Below are 21,059 nucleotides of genomic sequence, written 5' to 3'. Positions count from 1 at the left end.
CGAGTACGTTTTTAGGGGGTCCGAGGAGAAGCTGCATGCAGAGGGGTTTTTTTTGTGGTAATGCAGAGAATGCATTAGAGTAGAAAACCTTCTGCCTTTAGAATCACTTTAACTCTAAACATTTAAAAAGTCTTTTAAAGTGTCACCTCTGGAGAATTTTGGATACCATAGTTTTTTTGTGATTCCATAGACGTGTGCAAATATTTGACATTATTCTCGACTCGTCTATTTATTCTACGCAGCATCATCTTTCATATTTTACCAAAAAAATTGGGTATAATATTGTGTTTGAACTAAAATTCATTTCAGTGTATTTTTTCCAAAAAAATATGCATTTGATAAATAAATGCGGAAATATCATGCAACATAAAAAACAATGCAAGCGTTTTATTCTCCAAGGCCTCCGCTTACAGAAAATAGCAGAAAATTTTGGGGGGGGGGGTACAATAACTTCTAGAATAAAATGTGTCCAAAAATGTATAAAAGTTGTAAAAAGTTGCCCTGGCCAGAAAAAAATAACTGAAATAAATGAGGGGCAGCACTGTTCTAACTCTGATAACATCCGAGGTAATCTCAACTTGTGCAAATGAACACCACATAATGACAATATTGTTCACAGATTGAGGTTAAAATCCAATCATTCTTCACATCCTTTGTATTTAAATATCCCCTTCAGCTCCAGGCTTTTTTTTTTTGACGCTTTTGTTTACATGTAAAAATCAACTTATTTTTGCTAGAAAACTAGAACCCCCAAATATTGTATATTTTTATAGAGGCCCTAGAGAATAAATAGGTGGGTGTTTTTTATGTATTTGGTATGGTATTTGCACAGTGTTTTTTCAAATACAATTATTGAGGAAAAAATACACTTTTTTGAACTGTAATGCAAAAAAAAAAAAACACAACGCATAACCCAATTTTTTTTGTACAATATAAGGCCCCGTTCACACTGGGGCGACGCTACTTTGCCGGGCGACCTCATAGGTCGCGGCGCGCTGCTCGCCCCGCGACCTCGGAGCGGCCGGCACAGACTTCATAACATTGAAGTCTATGCAGGTCGCTCCGGGTCGCCCCAAAGAAGCTCCGGACCCTTTTTCTAAGTCGGAGCGACTTGTGTCGCTCCTATTAGAACGGGTCCGCAGCTTCTCTATGGAAGGCGACCTACGGCGACCTGTCAGGCGACCAGGTCGCCTGACAGGTCGCCCCAGTGTGAACGGGGGCTTAAAGATAAAACAAACACGTCATGTTTTTAAATTGCACACGCCCGAACATTGTGTAAAATTTACTATCCTTAGCCAACGCCCTAAAAGCCTTTAAAGGTCACCAATTTTTATTTACAGAGAGGATCTATTTCTAGAATTACTGCCCACATTACTGTGCGTGTGGGACGCATGTGCACGTTCGCCTTTGGTGGGACAGGGGTACTTTACATTTTTTTTTTTTAAATTATAATTTATTTATTTTTTTAACAAGCTTGCGTTAATTATTTTATGAGATCCCTCACTTGGTGTTAATGGTGGTGGGTACAATAGTGGCACAGAAGGTAGTATTGCCCAAGGGGGAAGTACCCCAATGATTACAAAGAAATTCAAAATAGCCCATGCGCGAGATTGCGATTGGCATTCTGGGTAGCCAAGAACTAGGAAGAGGGACACAGCGGGGGACACAGTGGCTTCAGATGCCCACTCCAGGGATGGCCGCGCTCTGCAATCAATTTTAATGGTAAGAATTTATCTTTATTCCATAACTGTAATGTACTGTAATGTGGGGTTAGTGTAATTGGCGATAGCTTAGGATTAGGGGAGTATTTTTATGTAAAAATTGTTTTTTGTGGCCGGAACTCCGCTTTAAGAACATGTTGGTGCATTTGCGCGTGCAAGAACAATGTTTGCGCATCATTAAAATAAATGGAAAACAGCTGCGACTTGCGCTGGACATGCGGAATCATTTTGCGCAGTATGGCAGAAATGTTCTAAAATACAAGTGAACACGCATTAGGCATCTGCTTAGTGTCAGGGTCCTTTCACATGGACTTTCCGCCTGGTGGACTTAGTTTTGCTCAGCGGGGGATTGAGCCGCCGATCCCCGCTGGGCAGGTGGATGACAGATCCATCTCTACTCTCTGTGCATAGATGGACCTGTCAGAGTCCCGCTCTCCTCTATGGGAGATCGGATGAAAACGGAATGATCCTATCCGATCTTCCAGACCAGGGATCTTCAAACTATGGCCCTCCAGCTTTTGCGGAACTGCACATCCCATGAGGCATAGTAAAAGTCTGAAATTCACAGACCTAACTACTGTAGACATGATGGGAATTGTAGTTCCTGAACAACTGGAGGGCCGTAGTTTGAAGACCCCTGCTCCAGACGGATGTAAAATAGGGTTTCCATCCATCTGGATTTCACGGACAGGATCAGATCGGATAGCAGCAGGTGTCAGCAGAGATGTCACCTCTGACACCCGCTGCTCCATAGGGGTGCATGGAGCATCCGATCAGGTACGCCTAAAAAACTGACAGGCAGACCTGATTGGAAAGCCGGTGTGTAAGGGGCCTTACACTGATCTGCAGGTAGCAGGTCTTAATGAGATTTTGATTTGCAGATGAAGTATATTCTTCCAGCTTTATTCCATTCATTAACCTCCTTTTGAAACCATGCAATTTTTATTCTATAGATCTTCTGCTTATCAATATTTATTCTATAGATCTTCCTTATATCAATATTTATTCTATAGATCTTCCTCATATCAATATTTATTCCATAGATCTTCCTCATATCAGTATGTATTCTATAGATCTTCCTCATATCAATATTTAGTCTATAGATTTTCCTCATATCAATATTTATTCTATAGATCTTCCTCATAGCAATATTTATTCTATAGATCTTCCTCATATCAATATTTATTCTATAGATCTTCCTCATATCAGTATGTATTCTATAGATCTTCCTCATATCAATATTTATTCCATAGATCTTCCTCATATCAATATTTATTCTATAGATCTTCTGCTTATCAATATTTATTCCATAGATCTTCCTTATATCATTATTTATTCCATAGATCTTCCTCATATCAATATTTATTCTATAGATCTTCCTCATATCAATATTTATTCCATAGATCTTCCTCATATTAATATTTATTCTATAGATCTTCCTCATATCAATATTTAGTCTATAGATCTTCCTCATATCAATATTTATTCTATAGATCTTCCTGTTATCAATATTTGTGCGGATCTTCCCTTTGACTTGGATGTGAAAAGTCATATCTGCCTAAATGTGATTGTACTGTATATGTGGCCCTTTCCAAAGCTGTGCATTTTATAGAGATGGTCTACAGTCATCGGTGGATCTGAAACTTCCATGAAAATATCTTCTCAATACATATCTGTGTATCGTGCATTCTGATCCATTAACTCCCCCATACACTGTACAATCTGATTGGACAATCATTGCATCTACCCATCTGTCTGACCAAGTAATTCCCCCATACACTGTACAATCTGATTGGACAATCATTGCATCTACCCATCTGTCTGACCAAGTCACTCCCCCATACACTGTACAATCTGTTAGGACAACCATTGCATCTACTCATCTGTCTGACCAAGTCAATCCCCTATACAATCTGATTGGACAACAATTAAATCTACTCATCTGTCTGACCAAGTCACTCCCCCATACACTGTACAATCTGATTGGACAACAATTACAACTACTCATCTGTCTGACCAAGTCAATCCCCTATACACTGTACAATATGATTGGTCAACGATTGCATATACTCATCTGTCTGACCAAGTCCCTCCCTTATACACTGTACAATCTGATTGGATATTGGACTTGGTCAGACAGATAAATAGATGCAGACAATGTTCAATCAGATTGTTCAGTGTATAGGGGAGCAACTTGGTCAGACAGATGAGTAGATGCAGATGTCCAGTCAGATTGTACAGTGTATGGGGGAGTAACTTGGCCAAACAGATTAGTAGATGCAATAATTGTCCAATTAGATTGTACAGTGTATGGGGGGAGTAACTTGGCAAGAAAGATGAGTAGATGCAATCGTAGCCCAATCAGATTGTACAGTGTATGGGGGTAGTAACTTGGCCAGACAAATGAGTAGATGCAATTGTTGTCCAATCAAATTGTACAGTGTATGGGGGAGTAACTTGGTCAGAAAGATGAGTAGATGCAATCGTAGCCCAATCAGAGTGTACAGTGTATGGGGGAGTGACTTGGTCAGATTGCTGACTAGATGCAGACGTTCAATCCGATTGTACAGTGTATGGGGGATTGATATTGCTGCAGTGCTTCTAATGTGTGGAAGTAGTTGAAAATAGTAGATAGTTTTGAGTCGGTTTATAGTTGCAAAAATTCAGGAGTGAAAAGTGGCCAAATTCCTTTAGAAAAACGATAAGGAAAGAAAGACATGAGACAAGAAAGACAATAAAAAAAAAGAAAAACCATAAGGAAAACATATGAGCAGATTTGCACTCCAGAGCACGCTAATGCACAAAATACATATTAGAGATAGAGATATTAGAGATTGTGTGTGTGTAAAGAAGCGTGTATGCACCTTTCATCCTGCTGATAGAAGATGTGAACCTGCAGTAAGATTGTGCACAGTATTCCCAGTGAACGTAAGATAATTATAGTGGCCCCGCCTGCCAAAAGTTCCCGCGAGTGCGCATTTGCCCCACCCATTATAAATATGCTTTGGCGCACGTTTGCACCATAGTTTTTGATAAATGTTATGAGTCCCGTTTTTTATGCAATTGCTCCAATTTCACCAGTGCAGTTCTTTAGTAAATCCTCCCGAGAGTCTCTACAATGTAAATCCAGAGTCGCCAATCTAACCCAAAAACAGTGATCAGCATTAAAATCCCTGGAGAATAATACTAAAATAACCATTAAACTGTAAGAATATTTAATAATAAATATCTTGCGCTCGTACTTATGTCAGAATATTTATACTGCTCTGAATATAGCAGTGTATTTATTTATGGTTAATAAGCAAAGATCTGTGAGAAAGGAGAGTCTCCACTTATGCCATAAATCAATGTCGTGAATTCTTTTTAATTGATTAATTTCTTTTTAAAAGCATATACCAATCTTAGTGAGTACAGTCTACAGCGTGGAATATATATAAAAATATTTATTCTCAAGACATGCAAACACGATATATGATCAAACAAGAAATGACACAAAAAGATAACTTCTACATAAAAATGCTAACTTCAAATAATCAATGCAATGTGATGTTTAGCTCAATAATGAAAGTGAAAGTAAAACAAAGTGAAACTAAAACAAAGTGACAGTGAAACCAAAACAAAAGCAAGATAACCATTTCTTCCCAGGTATAGTATAAGCCATAAATTAATGTTCTATATAAACAGACTACAATGGTCTGCGAATCACATAGCCCAAAGTCATTCCACTGCAGAAGGAATGAGAATAAGCCATGCAAAACGGAAGACTTAAAATTGCAAATAATGCACTTAATCTGATATTAATAAAAATGTATAAAACAAAAATCAGCTTTTTAGAGAAAAATATACCATGGCTTATACGGCTGGGATTGTAATCTCATTACCCTTAAATATGCAATATAAAACATATAAGGAAAGAATAAACAATTGTTGAATAAAATCAAATAACATAGCAAGGCATAATTACCACACTTAAGATGGTGTTACCAGAGTCCTAAGATGGATGCCAGTGAGGGAGGAGTTTCCTCCAAGTTTCAGATGAATGATGTGGATCAGGGAGTATGTCTGCATGAGTCTATTGAAAAATGTAATAGCGTGTGTGGTGTAAGTGTGAGGTGTGTTGTCAGTAGTGTAATGTGATGTCTCCTCTCTCATCTGGGTTGGTCTTTTATATGGTAAGAACAAAGAGCTATAAAAATTACCATAAGTAAAACCCAGAGGGATGAAACATTATCCCAATTGGTTGGGATATTCTATACCTAAACTAGTGAGGTCAGAGACACACCCCTTTTGATAATTAACCCCATACTTGGATAATAAAGTTAAATGATGATTTCTCTATATGCAAGATTAATCATATAACACATATAAAACTTTGTCTAGACTCCCAGCACATACATAAATGTCCACCTGTATCTCCATAATTCACCTGGGCAAGTAATGCCATTCCAATAATTATATTATTTAACACAATATCATATTTTTATATGGAAATCTGAAATTATCTCAAGACTGCACCTGGTATTTTGTCTCCAGAGGGCAGTGTTGTACCGTTCATTAGATTTTGTATTCAACTTAATTACCACCATGTCCTTATCTGATGACCTCTCTGACCTCTGGCTAGTGAATAGCCATTACTTCTTTGACCATGTCTTACACTGTCAATTAAGATGTCTGGCCTGTAGGATTTACAACACCTTGAGCACTTAGACTAGACTTCTCTGAAATGAGGTAACTAGTGACGAGATACATATGTCCTTACACTTATTAGAAAAAGAATTCTAAGTAAGATTATTACTGAGAATATAAACCCAAAATGTGATATAACATTCCTAAATATATATGTATATGCCTTACATAATATAATGACATAATTATGGCTAATATCTTCTCACATATGATAATGTATCTATAAAAACTTATATGGTTCATCTTTAAATGTCTGCTAGAATATACTGGGGTATTGTCCATTGTTATATACTTATAGACAGACTGAGATATCCCCCCTTAACATAGCGTCAGACTGACTGAGTCTTATCTGATAAATATGTCAAAAGAAATCTTATTTACGATTACATAGAAATACAAAGATCTCTGTTGAGACCATAGACCCTTTGTAAGCCTGTGAGAGACATTTTGTTTAACAAGTATATATGAACTTTGTTTCACCTTAAAAACAAGATGGACGCCATCCTGTTCAGAATCTCTTATATGCATAATATGAAATATACATGGCTTTTAAAATCATTTTTCTTTTTACCTATTATTATTTTAATCAACCCCCAATAACCCCGACATATCCCCCCCTTTCTTCCCAGTAGACAAGTGAGCAACTTAGGCCTATCTGGAAAGAAAGCTTTTTAAGGAGTAGTGGAAAAAAAAAATGTCTTGTTCTCTTTTTGTAAGAGAATAGTTCATATTGGGAATTGTTCATAACTTTTAAGTAAAGCGATAAAAAAAAAATTGAGAAAAAAAAAATCAGTTAAAAATGTCAGTTCGTAGCGACTTTGCTGGTGTTAGCTATGTCACAAACTGTTCCTTATTAGTCTTTTTAAATTCTGATCTCCTGGTAAAGAAACACAAATGTTCCTTGAAATCTGCATCTCCAGTTTGCAAAGTTTTAATGGAGACAGAAATTAACTGCTGCAATGGCATTAGCAACTAGCATTCAAAGCGCAGTAAAACAATGTTGGCAATCAGGAATCCGAGAAATCTGTTTGGACATTCAACCTTGGATGTTGGTTGGATAATGAATGGTTTCAGCATGGCCTAGAGTGTTATACACCTAGACTGAGGTTTGCTCACATGTGCAATGCACCATTCTCACATCTCCTTCAACTGAAAACAGGAGGTAGTGCGATTCCTCTCAATGGATTTCCTCGGATCAAATGCACAAAGATCTGTCGAAACAAATCTTCCTCTCCGTCAACAAGAATCTGGGGCGTCTCGCAGCTTGATTCCTGAAGAGGGACCCAATTCAATGAGGTGTTCCATCCAGAGCTGGGCTTTAAGGAGAGATGACCCATCCGATCGCTGTGTCTTTGGCAAACATCATCGTCTGTACCAATCAACGACCTGGCATGGAATGTTAATCTCTTCCTATTGGATGAAACATACAGTATGAATATACATTCTTATCAATTAACATTTCAATGCGATGTTGGTACCCTAAGCTTTCTCAGAGTTCTCCTTTACTCCACCGTGCGATCAGCCTTTTATATGAGCACCACGGAAGGTGAAACTATATATGCGACCTTTCCTAGGGCGACTGACTTCTGGGGCTTATTAACATGGAGATGTATCCATCGCCATGGATACTACACATTGGACAATTGTATAGTAATACAATACTTTGTTTAAAGTTTACCTACTACTTAGGGAAAAAATATAATATCTCCCCCTTTGGGGCATCAATGCAATTTATTGTAGGCAACAAACTACCTGGCATTGAGGATTCCTTCTTGGTTACCGTATACAACCTTTAACTTCTTGACTGCATTACGTCATTAGGGTTTGATCCTCCTTGGTATCACCATCATTGGCGATTTTTCAAAATGTGTCCGCTTTAAGCGACCTGTTTGAGTCAGAGGGATGAAGTGACCACTGAAAAATAGGAGGGTAGTTAGTGTCTCACAACCAAGATCCCCCCCTGACAGGGATTTCAGGATCCTCAATGCTGTGACCTGGAATAAAATGGTGTTAGAACCTCTGTATCCTATGCCTCTACTCAGTGTATCCCTTCTGATTCCTGCCATTTGGGCATTTAAGGATTTTGTAGCCTTTGGCTGGCCACAGGATTTGTTCCTAAAGATGGCTTATTTTAGTTCTGGGCTGCAGTGCCCTGAGTGAACCAATTGATCAGCCGATCAATTTGGCTTCTATTCTGCTGAAAACTTTAACAGAATTAAATTATTGGCTCCGCGTCCTGCGGTGCCTATATCTCTCGGGTTCAGACATATGGGACAGATCCCCATCAGAACCAGTTACTCGGTTCTGGCGTGAGGTCTGGGCCTTAATGTCACTTGAACTTCCCGAGGATTTTGGGGAACCCTAAGATGGGGCAAATCCCTATTTATTTGTGGGCGTCCCCCCCCTTGTTAATGGGATGTCCGGTGTCCTCCTTAAGGTATCCGGTGTTCCCTTTGGGGCCTAGGTGGCATATCTTGCTCCTTTGCCAAACTTATTATTACGTACATGGGCAATGCCTCAAAGCACAGGGATTTAAATTCCTGATGGTTGTACTCAGGCTCTTTCATTGAAGGGTGTTAGGCACTTTTGAGTACAGTAAAAAAAAATCAATGGGGCCTTGGTGCTGTGTACACTTTAAATTGTAGATAACAGCTCTAGCAGCAGTGAAGTTTTGTATGGGCTGACGTTTAAATGACATCCTGCAGGCACAACACAGACAATTGGTTTTCATAGGCCTCAGGGTAATCAATAATGTTTAAGGATCTTTTTCATGACAAAAATCAGGACAGTACTCTTTTTAAAACTTTTAAATTCTGGAGGTGTATGGTATCTTTTTAGGGATGCTAGTCTCTTTGCAGTGACCTGATATGACTCATACCTATTTATGCATGGCTGCCCAATTTCTGCCCTCCTATTTTTAGAAGATGGCTGGGGTAGGATATGGACTCTTTGCCCGACTCCCCCCCTTGTCTGGGTCATAACCAACAGACTGGGAGTCATATCTGGGTCTATGAATAATTATTTCATTCAAAATGCAGGACTAAAAAGCATTTACCCTTTTGCATGGACACCATGACCTTATGGAACTCTCTTATGTATTTACTTATGAGTTCCTGTCATAACTTGAACAGTTACATTTTTATTATTTTTCAAAATTTTCCACTGCTGGTTACTCGGCAACCTTTGCTAGAAAACATTTTTCCTTGCTCAAAACTTCCTAATTATTGCATTAATCATTTACATTTCACTTTCACATGATTGCTTTCATTACAGCTTTCTTGATAAGACTTCTGCCACAGTTCTACTTTATTTTGCAGTTTCACGCTACATTCTCTAACTGATGTGTCCCAATAGAGGTTACTTTCACCTGCTCAAGGAGGTTCCTAATCTCATTCTCTCATTTATTTGGAGTTGAGATTGAAACTTTACTAAACTCCTTTTTGCTGAGCCTTCTGGTGCAGTTCCTCACAAAGATACAGTAAGATTAGCCATGACTAAAAAGTATGTGATCACACTTTCTGACGTCTTTTGGTGTTAGATAAGCTATTGGTGAGTTCATACATACAGGTTGTCCTCTACCCATGTCAGATGCCCTTTATTGGCCCGACTTCTGAGGATTTTGATATATGACTCTAACCAGCATTTACATATTCCACCATTTCAGACTCAGAGAGGTGTATCCACACATTTATGATCTGTGCCAAATCTACTGGGGTTGTGGCATTACCACTAGGGACTCACACCTTGCCAGAGTTGGCAGCGTGAACATTACCTGCTGTAGACATTTTTAAGGCATTTCTATCACATTCATAATTAATAAAAAAAAAAATCCAAAAAAAAACAAAAAAATTTTTTTTTTTCAAAGTTATTGATTATGTCACCTGATCAATATTTATGATTGGCATATGTAAGAAATCAATAATTATCTCAGCAGTGCCTCCATTATATGTAAGAATATTTAATAATAAATATCTTGCGCTCGTACTTATGTCAGAATATTTATACTGCTCTGAATATAGCAGTGTATTTATTTATGGTTAATAAGCAAAGATCTGTGAGAAAGGAGAGTCTCCACTTATGCCATAAATCAATGTCGTGAATTCTTTTTAATTGATTAATTTCTTTTTAAAAGCATATACCAATCTTAGTGAGTACAGTCTACAGCGTGGAATATATATAAAAATATTTATTCTCAAGACATGCAAACACGATATATGATCAAACAAGAAATGACACAAAAAGATAACTTCTACATAAAAATGCTAACTTCAAATAATCAATGCAATGTGATGTTTAGCTCAATAATGAAAGTGAAAGTAAAACAAAGTGAAACTAAAACAAAGTGACAGTGAAACCAAAACAAAAGCAAGATAACCATTTCTTCCCAGGTATAGTATAAGCCATAAATTAATGTTCTATATAAACAGACTACAATGGTCTGCGAATCACATAGCCCAAAGTCATTCCACTGCAGAAGGAATGAGAATAAGCCATGCAAAACGGAAGACTTAAAATTGCAAATAATGCACTTAATCTGATATTAATAAAAATGTATAAAACAAAAATCAGCTTTTTAGAGAAAAATATACCATGGCTTATACGGCTGGGATTGTAATCTCATTACCCTTAAATATGCAATATAAAACATATAAGGAAAGAATAAACAATTGTTGAATAAAATCAAATAACATAGCAAGGCATAATTACCACACTTAAGATGGTGTTACCAGAGTCCTAAGATGGATGCCAGTGAGGGAGGAGTTTCCTCCAAGTTTCAGATGAATGATGTGGATCAGGGAGTATGTCTGCATGAGTCTATTGAAAAATGTAATAGCGTGTGTGGTGTAAGTGTGAGGTGTGTTGTCAGTAGTGTAATGTGATGTCTCCTCTCTCATCTGGGTTGGTCTTTTATATGGTAAGAACAAAGAGCTATAAAAATTACCATAAGTAAAACCCAGAGGGATGAAACATTATCCCAATTGGTTGGGATATTCTATACCTAAACTAGTGAGGTCAGAGACACACCCCTTTTGATAATTAACCCCATACTTGGATAATAAAGTTAAATGATGATTTCTCTATATGCAAGATTAATCATATAACACATATAAAACTTTGTCTAGACTCCCAGCACATACATAAATGTCCACCTGTATCTCCATAATTCACCTGGGCAAGTAATGCCATTCCAATAATTATATTATTTAACACAATATCATATTTTTATATGGAAATCTGAAATTATCTCAAGACTGCACCTGGTATTTTGTCTCCAGAGGGCAGTGTTGTACCGTTCATTAGATTTTGTATTCAACTTAATTACCACCATGTCCTTATCTGATGACCTCTCTGACCTCTGGCTAGTGAATAGCCATTACTTCTTTGACCATGTCTTACACTGTCAATTAAGATGTCTGGCCTGTAGGATTTACAACACCTTGAGCACTTAGACTAGACTTCTCTGAAATGAGGTAACTAGTGACGAGATACATATGTCCTTACACTTATTAGAAAAAGAATTCTAAGTAAGATTATTACTGAGAATATAAACCCAAAATGTGATATAACATTCCTAAATATATATGTATATGCCTTACATAATATAATGACATAATTATGGCTAATATCTTCTCACATATGATAATGTATCTATAAAAACTTATATGGTTCATCTTTAAATGTCTGCTAGAATATACTGGGGTATTGTCCATTGTTATATACTTATAGACAGACTGAGATATCCCCCCTTAACATAGCGTCAGACTGACTGAGTCTTATCTGATAAATATGTCAAAAGAAATCTTATTTACGATTACATAGAAATACAAAGATCTCTGTTGAGACCATAGACCCTTTGTAAGCCTGTGAGAGACATTTTGTTTAACAAGTATATATGAACTTTGTTTCACCTTAAAAACAAGATGGACGCCATCCTGTTCAGAATCTCTTATATGCATAATATGAAATATACATGGCTTTTAAAATCATTTTTCTTTTTACCTATTATTATTTTAATCAACCCCCAATAACCCCGACAAAACCATCAGATAAAGGGGGAATCATTGTCCTAATGGATATACCAACATGTGGCAAAAAAATTCTAAAAAATTAAAAATGTTACAAAAAAATCCCCACTAGCCCTGATTGAGGCATACAACCAAGAATATTATAGACTGGTGGATGCGGCAATCAATGGAGGGATAATTACTTGAGAGCTATGGGAATACATTGCTACCAAGCATCCCCGTATACCTACATTTTATACACTCCCAAAGGTTAATAAGGACATGACCAACCACCCGGGGGGACCAATTTTTCTCTGGAAAGGGATGTATTTTGGAAGTCAATGAGGAATTGACGCACACTTGAGACCTCATGTTACTAGTTTAGCGTCATATACTAAAGACAATCTTCACCTATTGCAAATGCTAGATAATAAGGAAATTCCTAAAACAGCCTTCCTGGTAACCATCGATGTTGAGTCACTTTATAATTGCATACCACATGACAAAAGAATTGCGGCGGTGAGGCACGTTCTGCACCAACGCAGTACGCATGATTAGAGTTTATCCTACAAATGTTTGAATATATCTTATATCACAATTTTTTTTATTTCCATGGCTCCCATTACCTCCAGATGTGTGGGGTAGTGATGGGAACAAGTTGTGCCCCATCCTACGCCAACTTGTACCTGGGGGTGTGGGAGCAGGATTTTTTATCCAAGACGACTTGTCTATGTACACTTGCCATATTATTATGTGGCAAAGGTACATTGACGATATCTTGATGATTTGGAATGATTTAAAATATTTATTAGCCACTTCTGGACCGGAAGGATTTGCCCCCTTAATGACCAGGCCATTTTTTGTGATTCAGCGCTGTGTTATTTTAACGGACAATTGCGCGGTTGTGCGACTCTGTACCCAAATAAAATTGATGTCATTTTTTTCCCACAAATAGAGCTTTCTTTTGGTGGTATTTGATTACCTGTGCGGTTTTTATTTTTGTGCCATAAACAAAAAAAGAGCGACAATTCTGAAAAAAAAAAAAAACTATATTTTTCACTTTCTGCTATATAACATTTCCAAAAAAAAAAAAAAATTAAAAATCAATTTTTTTTAACATTTTACGCCAATTTGTTTTCTGCTACATAATTTTGGTAAAAAAAAATCGCAATAAGCGTATTTTGATTGGTTTGTGCATAAGTTATCACGTCTACTAACTACGGGAAAGATTTATATAAACATGCGACATTGCGGCAGACAGATCGGACCCCTAACTGACATTTTTTACACTTTTGGGGGGACCAGTGACATTACAACAGTAATCAGTGCTAAAAATATGCACCGTTACTGTAATAATGACACTGGCAGGGAAGGGGTTAACACTGTGAGTTATCTAACTGTATGGGGGCGGGGCTTGTGAAATTATCATAGAGAGATGTGATTCGATATAGAAGGATCACAGGCACTCTGTGATCATTCCAGAGAGAAGAACGGTTAGCTGTGTTTACAACAGCTGACCGTTCTTCTCTCTCAGCGGGGAGCAATCGCGAATGGCAATCAGAGTTGCCTGCTCGCGCATCCGAGTCCCCACTGCTAAGTGGGGGCAGGAGCGTGCTGTCAGAGGGGCACGTTTGCCCCCTAGCTGCAGGCGCGCGACCGATGTATACCTACGGTGGTTCGCGCAGGAGGGCCAGCCTGCCGCAGTATTTCTGCAGCGGGCGGTCTGAAAGCGGTTAAATGAATGTTTAAAAAAAATGAATCAAAATGATTAGAATCTGTTCTTTACAATGACCTACAATTAACAACAGGTAACTTTCTTGGATGTTTGTATTTGTAAGGATTCAGCAGAACGACTTAGTAGCAAGCTTTACAGGAAGGAAACAGCTGGCAATACTATGCAATATGCCAGCAGCTTCCATCCATAACCATTGAAAAATTCAATCCCTTATAGTCAATTTTTATGCATTAGGCGGAACTGTACTACATATGAAGACTTCCAAACGGAAGCCGACAAACTTACCAGGAGGCTGTTAATAAGGGGATATACAAAATCTTAAGCAAAAACATAAGCTGCGCTAAATGTGAAATCCAAAAAATTGACAAAGGTGACAAAAATTACATATGACGTGATAAAAAATTATTAGTTAGAAAGTGAAGAAAATTGTTTTTTTCCATGAAAAGTTGTTAGAAAGTCCAACCATAAATATTCAATAAGTTGAGTCGAGTGAACTTCAAATATATACAAAATCTTGCCTAAGAAAGGCCTTTAACCGTGTCAGCATCATGAATAGGCAAGATCTTCTATTCAAAAACAAAAACAATAGGAAAAAATTTACAATTAAAAACGAATAAAACTGATGATGTGACCAGGGTAGTTCTGAGATTCTCAAGTGAACATGAGGAGATTCGGATGGTCTTGAAAAGACCCTCTGAACCTTCTCATGTTCACTTGAGAATGCATGCACGCAGGAGTTACTTTCAGGCAAGGAGCTGGAAAAGAGCCGGACCTTCAGAGCGCATGCGCCGCTGGTTTCAGCAGCTGCATGCAGGACAAATATCTCCTAAGCCTTGCAGATTTAGGAGATAATAATTATACCTAGAGGTAAGCCTTTTTATAGGCTTACCTTTAGGTAAAAGGTAAAAAGCAACGATACTTCCACTTTAAAATATCAAAATGCCTTTATAGTCCCACAAAATAGAATGATAATTTTTGTTAGCCACTCTGATCGCTATTACAAGAGAGCCGACACCTGCTGTAAAAAACTGTACTGGGATGATGCCTGCAGCTGTAGGCATCATCTCAGTGTAACCACTGATAGTCCTGTGACGTATGGGCATGTTGCCAGTCGTTAAAGCGGAGCTCCAGCCACTCCACCAAAAAAATTTAAAGTCAGCAATTACAAATACTGTAGCTGCTGACTTTTAATATTAGAACACTTACCTGTCCAGGGATTCCATGATGATGGCACCCCAACTGGTTTTTCTTGGGTGCTGCCACCGCCATTCCTTGTAATGCAAACGAGCAGTGAAGCCTTGCAGTTTCAGAGCTGGTTTCCTACTGGGCATGCGCAAAGCGAGCTGCGCTTTGTGAATGGCCCGTTGGTGGGGGAAGGAATAGAGGGGCCACATTTCCGGGGGTCCTCGCTGTGGTGAGGTCCTCCAGAAGTGGGGACAGGTACCTGTCAAAAACAGTTAACTGCCCCTTCCCCCCCGAAAAGTGCCAAATGTAGCAGCAAAGGGGGGGGGGGAGCAAATGAGTTGGGGTTCTCCTTTTGGGTGGAAATGCACTTTAAGTGGATATATTGCTAATATGATATATTAGGTGGATATACAGTATCTCACAAAAGTGAGTACACCCCTCACATTTTTGTAAATATTTTATTATATATTTTCATGTGACAACACTGAAGAAATTACACTTTGCTACAATATAAAGTAGTGAGTGTACAGCTTGTATAACAGTGTAAATTTGCTGCCCCCTCAAAATAACTCAACACACAGCCATTAACGTCTAAACCGCTGGCAACAAAAGTGTGTACACCCCTAAGTGAAAATGTCAAAATTGGGCCCAATTAGCCATTTTCCCTCCCTAGTGTCATGTGGCTCGTTAGTGTTACAAGGTCTCAGGTGTGAATGGGGAGCAGGTGTGTTAAATTTGGTGTTATCGGTCTCACCCTTTGGTCTTTGGAAGTTTAACATGGCACCTCATGGAAAAGAACTCTCTGAGGATCTAAAAAAAAGAATTGTTGCTCTACATAAAAATGGTCTAGGCTATAAGAAGATTGCAAAGACCTTAAAACTGAGCTGCAGCACGGTGGCCAAGACCATACAGCAATATAACAGGACAGGTTCGCCTTGGTCGACCATAGAAGTGAGCGTCATATCCAGAGGTTGTCTTTAGGAAATAGACATATGAGTGCTGCCAGCATTGCTGCAGAGGTTGAAGGGTGGGGGGGCGGGGGGGGGGGGTTGCCTGTCAATTCTCATATCATACGCCGCACACTGCATCAAATTGATCTCCATGGCTGTCGTCCAAGAAGGAAGCCTCTTCTAAGGATGATGCACAAGAAAGCCCAAAAACAGTTTGCTGAAGACAAGCAGACTAAGGACATGGATTACTGGAACCATGTCCTGTGGTCTGATGGGACAAAGATAAACGTATTTGGTTCAGATGGTGTCAAGCGTGTGTGGCGGTAACCAGGTGAGGAGTACAAAGACAAGTGTGTCTTGCCTACAGTCAAGCATGGTGGTGAGAGTGTCATGGTGCTGCTGGCACTGGGGAGCTACAGTTCATTGAGGGAACCATGAATGCCAACATGTACTGTGACATACTGAAGCAGAGCATGATCCCCTCCCTTGGAGACTTGGCTGCAGGGCAGTATTCCAACATTATAACGACCCCAAACACACCTCCAAGACAACCACTGCCTTGTTAAAGAAGCTGAGGGTAAAGGCGATTGACTGGCCAAGCATGTCTCCAGACCTAAACCCTATTGAGCATCTGTGAGGCACCCTCAAACAGAAGGTGGAGGAGCGCAAGGTCTTTAACATCCACCAGCTCCGTGATGGCGCCATGGAGGAGTGGAAGAGGTCTCCAGTGGCAACCTGTGAAGCTCTGGTGAACTCCATACCCAAGAGGGTTAAGGCAGTGCTGGAAAATAATGGTGGCCACACAAAATATTGACACTTTGGGTCCAATTTGGACATTAACACTTAGGGGTGTACTCACTTTTTTTGCCAGCGGTTGGGACATTAATGGCTGTGTGTTGAGTTATTTTGAGGGGACAGCAAATTTTACACTGTTATACAAGCTGTACACTCATTACTTTACATTGTAGCAAAGTGTAATTTCTTCAGTGTTGTCACATGAAAAGATATAATAAAATGTTTACAAAAATGTGAGGGGTGTACGCACTTTCGTGAGATACTGTATATTCAATAGCAGAGAAAGCTGATTGGAGTGTTCTGGTTGGGTTGAACGGAGAAAAACTAAATAAATAGTAGTGTGTAAAAGGCATTAGCGTGCTCTCCCACTCATCTGGACACAGATTCACCTTTTTGTATAGACATTATTAAAACTTTTTAGCTAAGTCAGACAATATGCAGGGATCACCTGCCAGTGATCGGCCCTAGACGCAGACTATCTGCATCCATGACCAATCATTCGTAGGGGATCGCTGCATAGTGATTATATGAGAGCAGCTGTAATCACTAAAGCTTCCCATTGCTTTTAATGAGGCTGCCACCTATGAATATTCATTAGGACCTCCTACTGAGGTTCCCGCATCTACACATTGTTGGGCCAAACACAGGTGTGAATGTAGCCTAAATAGAAAAGAAGATGGTCTGGTTGGGTTAGATATGGAGCTAATTGAATAAATTGCAGGTAGTTAACCAGCCTTGAACATAAGTCTTAATAGAGTCTTAATAAGTCTTAAGCCTCATGCACACTGGATGTTATCAAAACGCCAGTAGAAAGCTGCATGGACACATAGGATAAAATGCTGGGGAGTTTACTGACTGTAAAAACAAATGTCTGACGCCAAAAACAGCAGCTGTAAAAACGTCCAGTGTGCATGAGGCCTTATGGGATAAAGGAAACAGCAGGACCTTGCATGGTTAAGCTACGAAACTACATGTATGAGTATGCCAGCTAGTCTTTGGAAATGGAGGGTAGAATAGTGTAAGGAGGGATGGCGCCTCCCTTTAGCGTAAAACACTGTATAGTGTAGAGCTGCCTTCAATTTAAGTAAACAAACTTAAATATGAGATAGGTGATGTAATAAGGCGCTACTACTTATATAAGAGAACACAAAATATCATAAAATTCAGGTAATAATACAAGATAGGCACTGGTAGCAGTCAGGGAGCTTCACCCACTGTGATATAGTGAGACACTAAATAAAGTGGAATAAATAGTGAAGATCTAAAGAATAAATATACCAGTGCCAGTGACCAAACGTGCTATCTTAATAGTACTAGGGCTCCACCTACTGTGGTGAAGTATGGCGATGAATTAATCAACACGATGCTAAAAAAAGGAATATAAATGTCCAAATAGAAGTGTGACAGTGCTAATAATAAACTGTGCAGTTATTTACAATATGTGCTGGATAAAGGAAGTGCACTGTAAAAAAATTGTATCAAAGGCACAAACTGGTGTCATGCAAATATCAAATAGCTGATGACCATAAAGTGCTCTGTGCAATATCAAGACATAAATAGCCTTAACAAATCAGCCTAGAAAATGCGTGCCAAGCAAAAAATATTATTAAAGAAATAAAAAAATGGTGATTAAATAAATAGTGTCCATTAAAAATTGGTGGGATGATATCAAAATGATTGTGCTGTCTTTCTTCCCTTGATGTGGTTGATATGGTTCAGTGGTAAATCCAACTCTCTGATCGCCCACCCAGTAAGTAGTGGCCACTTACCAGAAGCACTCAGGTCTCTGGGACCTAAAGTGCCTGTAGAGCTCCTTTGTTTGCGTACACATTAAACGAAAATTGGTCGTGTTGAGGACAGACGAAGAAAATTTTGGTGTTCATCCCTCCGTTTTTTTTTTCGTTGAAAATGTCGGCATCGGCTGCTGAAAGTGTACACACAATCGTACGATTTTACCTCGGATGGGAATTTTTGGCAGATTTTCTACTAGTGTGTACCCCACTTTAGTCAGGGGAAACTGCATTAGATCTCAAGAAGATACAGGGAAATATATCTCACTATTTATTATGGAAACTATTTTTTTAATCATCATTTATTTATTTCTTTATTAAGATTTTTTGCTTGGTATGCATTTTCTAGGCTGATTTTTTAAGGCTATTTATGTCTTGATATTGCACAGAGCACTTTATGGTCATCAGCTATTTGATATTTGCTTGACACCAGTTTGTACCTTTGATACAATTTTTTTACAGTGCTCTTCCTTTATCCAGCACATATTGTAAATAACTGCACAGTTTATTATTAGCACTGTCACGCTTCTATTTGGACGTTTATATTCATTTTTTTACCATCGTGTTGATTGATTTATCGCCGTACTTCACCACAGCAGGTGGAGCCCTAGTACTATTAAGATGGCACGTTTGGTCACTGGCACTATTATATTTATTCTTTAGATCTTCACTATTTATTCCACTTTATTTAATGTCTCACTATATCACAGTGGGTGAAGCTCCCTGACTGCTACCAGTGCCTATCGTGTATTATTACCTGAATTGTATGATATTTTGTGTTCTCTTATATAAGTAGTAGCGCTTCATTACATCACCTATCTTTAGAAATGGAGGAGCAAAGCAGCATATTTACGGCATATATTAGCTCTGTACTCCATTTATTTCAGAACTCCAGTTATGTAAACATCTGGGATTTTCAGGGATTTCAGGGGATCCCTGATGATATGATTAACAATAGGGCCCCTTTCACAAGATTGGACTGATTAGGTCCGCCTGTCCATTTTTCAGGCAGACTGACCGAGCCACTTATTCTCCTCTATGGAGAGGCAGATGTCAGCAGAGATGTGTCCGCTGATACCCATCTGTCATCCGATTCGACATTTATTTAGTCATCGTTTATTTCTTTCTTTATTAATATTTTTTGCTTGGCACGCATTTTCTAGGCTGATTTTTTAATGCTATTTATGTCTTGAGGACAACAGACGGATGGCGATACATCCACCATCTGTCCAGAGGGTCGGATCGGATGAGAACGGAAATGCTGTCCATTTTTATCCGATTTCCCCATAGAGGAAAGCGGGACTCGGACAGGTCAGTTTCAGCACAGTGAGTGGAGAAGGACCGATCATTCGCCTTCTCAGTGGGGATCAACAGAGCAATCCCCGCTGAGCTAGCAGAGTCCACCAAGCGAGTCCACCCCGTGAGAAAGGGGCCTAAAAGGTAATTTTAGGATAATTTCACCCAGAAAATTGTTGGAAATCAAAGTGATAGTACACATTTAGTAAGAAGAAAAAAATGGATTTGGGCTCCCCTTAATATTCCAATCAGACCCTTATCTAGATATGCAACTTGGATGGCCATAAAAAGGAAGAGCAGTGAGCGTGCACCACTCCCCCCCTTTCTGTACCATACCAGGCCACATGATTTTTAGAATTGTGGGGGTACCTTGCAAAGGGGCGGCAAAGCTGCATTTAGTTTGCTGAATCCCAGTATATCGTAAACTATTGCCATTTTACTAAATAAAATGCTGTAAAGTACTTGTTTTAATCTTTATTTCCATCTCTTGTTCACCTTTATTTCCATCACTTGTATATTTTTTTTTAATTTTTTTTGTTTATTTTTATTTCCATCTCTTGTTCACTTTTTTCCCATCTCTTGTTTAATGTATTTTTCATCTCTTGTTCACTTTTATTTTTATCTCTTTTTTTTTTCTATAACAAATTTATATTGAGAAAAAAAAGAAGAGTTTTCAGTATAACAAAATACATTACTGCAATGTGCTATTAGAAAAAGAACAAACGTGAACATAAAATAAAGAAAAGAAAAAGTAAAAAAAAGATAAAAATAACCCCCCCCCCCCCATTTTTTTTCTATCACTTGTTCACCTTCACCTTTATTTCCATCACTTGTTCACTTTTATTTCCATCTCTTGTTCACTTTTTTTTCCATCTCTTGTTTAAATTATTTTTCAT

At 38.6% G+C, this 21,059-nt stretch overlaps 1 pseudogene across 1 annotated transcript in view; it reads right to left on the bottom strand.

Annotated features, from left to right (window-relative positions):
• LOC309558573 (astacin-like metalloendopeptidase) overlaps positions 1 to 15,416 on the bottom strand; it is an 84,281-nt pseudogene extending 68,865 nt beyond the window's left edge. Inside the window, exons 1-2 of the transcript in view lie at positions 15,354 to 15,416; positions 14,433 to 14,439 (exon numbers count right to left, since the gene is read on the bottom strand). The product of the transcript in view is annotated as an astacin-like metalloendopeptidase (transcript). The remainder of the gene's footprint in view (positions 1 to 14,432; positions 14,440 to 15,353) is intronic.
• Between the last annotated feature and the right edge of the window lie 5,643 nt (positions 15,417 to 21,059).

This window comes from Pelophylax lessonae (assembly GCF_965119305.1).
Source record: "Pelophylax lessonae genome assembly, chromosome: 6".
Taxonomy (NCBI): Eukaryota; Metazoa; Chordata; class Amphibia; order Anura; family Ranidae; genus Pelophylax; species Pelophylax lessonae.
The sequence above is the reverse complement of the archived record's forward strand: the minus strand, read 5'-3'. Positions and strand labels throughout refer to the sequence as shown.